Below are 2,362 nucleotides of genomic sequence, written 5' to 3' on the forward strand. Positions count from 1 at the left end.
GAGGATCTCAGACTCCTTCCTGCCTTCCACTGATGTTTCGGGGTAGGGTGTGGTCGTGGTCCCCTGGCCAGCACATGGTTCATCTCTATCGCTTGATCACACTTGGACGTGCGCACGTGCATGCACTCTGAGGTGGTCTTTTCTCCACCTGCTTTTGGCAAGTTGCTGCTGGTGGTCTTGGGTCTGTTCAACACTTTGCTGGAAATTTTGATGATAGTTCGTTGCTCTTTATGATGGACAATATTATTTTTATTATTAACTTGTCCAGGTGTACAGGTGACAGAATCCGCTGTGTTGGTCTGATGGACAGAACTTTCCATTTCTAGACTTTGTGTATCAGATCTGCATCCAGCTGCTGTCCAGCTGCAGTTTGGCTGAAATCAGTCTGTTGCCACATGCCGTCAGAAACTCTAGGCTGGAAAACATCAAGTACAATGTAGAAAAGTTTCAAGTAAACAGTCCTTAAAAAACACAACAACAACAAACTTATTAATGCACAACACGCAGCTCCAATAAAGCAGCGACACATCTGCTTGTTTTCCATCCTTCATGAGGACATGACTCAGCAGGTCTACCATCAATAACATGATTCAGCAGGAATTTACAGGAATTTACCACATGTACTTTATTAATTACTACATGAATCATGAAGGTAAATCCATGTCAGTAGTCAGTACAGCACGTTTACACATTGATAGAAAGAACAATGACATATAAGTGCAGACCTGACATCAGCTGACAGCTTCCCTCCAAAGGCGTCTCTTATTGGTTCAGGAACTCCGTTGGTCCCAGATTTCTGGAATTCAGATCCGTTCAGTTCATGCCCTCATTCAGCAGCTTCTGCTTTGTGCCACGTTTGATGACAGAACAGCTGGATGTCCCGGAAGAAGGACGACGTCCTTGTTTCCAGTATCATGATCCTGATTTTAGCCTGAAAATAGAACACATTCATTTTATAGTTAATATTTGATGTTTGTAGAAAGTTCCCACAGTTGTTAAATGTTAAATGAATCATGCAAACCTTCACTAACTAAATCAAACTCTAGCCAGTGTAAATACTTTGAGACATCCTCATGTTGCCGTGGTTACAGACGGAGCAAACGGCCGCTAGTTGTGTTAAACACACACTAAGCTCCAACAGTGATGTGACTGGACTGATGGAAGCAGTTTCCAGAACTCTTTATCTGAACTGACAGAAACATGTTTGATAAAACTCAGCCTAAAAGAAAAGTCACTTTTCTTTGTGTTTTACTAAAAGACTAAAAATAAAAGAGCAGCTTCATTTTACCAGCTTTATTTTTATCCCATCAGCTTGTGAATAAACTAATTATGTAATGTGTGATCCAGATAAGTGGTGGAAAGACGACTGTAACAGCTGCTCTGGTGAGGAGAGTGTGTTATTAAAATAGTCCCATTAACTGGGGCAGGAAGAATGTAGCAGACCCCCAACTGGACCGGGTCTAGAGTCTGCAGGTTATTAGGTGTGAACGCAGCCTCCAGCAAAGAAAGACTTTCTGTCCTCTGACAACATGTCATACAACACGTTATTCCCCAGCTGCCACTGCTGATGCTTCTATGACTCTCAGAAGTGTGTTTCTCTTTAATGGGAGCAGCAGCACAGCCTGCAGCTACATGAGCAAACACACACTACAGGACGGACTTAGTCCACTGGAACTAACACTTGGAGATTCTATTCACATTTTATTTTCACCTTTTCCTCGGTTGGGACGTCCAGCTGCCAAAGTGTTTGTGAGTCTTGTGTCTTAAAGACCGTGGTGACCCTCCGGTCCAGGTCTTGAGTACATGCCTGGACTGCTGAGGCTTTAGGTCTGAAGAGTTCTCTCATCTGATGCTGGACCCGGTCTGAGTTTTATTAGGGACGGATGAACCGTCCTCTGCTGCTCAAGAGACCAACACAACCATGTCATGATGAAAGATTTCTGAAACCACTGCGTCTCATTTCTTCCATCCATGTCAGGCGGGAACTAGAGACGACCTGCACCTGCTTCTCAGCCAATCACAGCGCAGCATAAACTGCCTGCCTTTTCCACCAAACTCCTTCTGTTTCCACCAAATCTTTCCTCACACACACACACACACTCTTCTTCTACATACATGTTCTATTCTTACATGCAGATATTACCGTATTAACTACGTCCACTGAGTTAGAGAAAATAAATGAAAGAGGGAAAGAAAATGTGAGCATGTGAGAGTAAGAATATTTGTACAGTATGTGAGAGAGAAAATGTGTGTATGTGTGAATAAAACTGTGTGTGTGTGAGGATGAATTATGGCCTATACAGCTCCTCATACCTGTCTGTCCACTTCTACCTCACCTGTCTAGTTTCCTCCTGTCAGCAGC

The 2,362-nt window shown here is 43.3% G+C and overlaps 1 long non-coding RNA gene across 2 annotated transcripts; it reads right to left on the reverse strand.

The window, feature by feature from the left end:
• Positions 1-318: 318 nt before the first annotated feature.
• LOC121655487 lies at positions 319-1,721 on the reverse strand. Of its 2 annotated transcripts, none has more exons than XR_006013219.1 (3): positions 1,699-1,721; positions 726-931; positions 319-415 (listed from the first exon to the last, which is right to left on the reverse strand). It is a non-coding gene; the product is annotated as an uncharacterized LOC121655487 (long non-coding RNA). The 2 variants fall into 2 exon arrangements; XR_006013220.1 differs by lacking the exon at positions 1,699-1,721 and adding an exon at positions 1,022-1,060.
• Between the last annotated feature and the right edge of the window lie 641 nt (positions 1,722-2,362).

This window comes from Melanotaenia boesemani, chromosome 2 (assembly GCF_017639745.1).
Source record: "Melanotaenia boesemani isolate fMelBoe1 chromosome 2, fMelBoe1.pri, whole genome shotgun sequence".
In the NCBI taxonomy this organism is placed as follows: Eukaryota; Metazoa; Chordata; class Actinopteri; order Atheriniformes; family Melanotaeniidae; genus Melanotaenia; species Melanotaenia boesemani.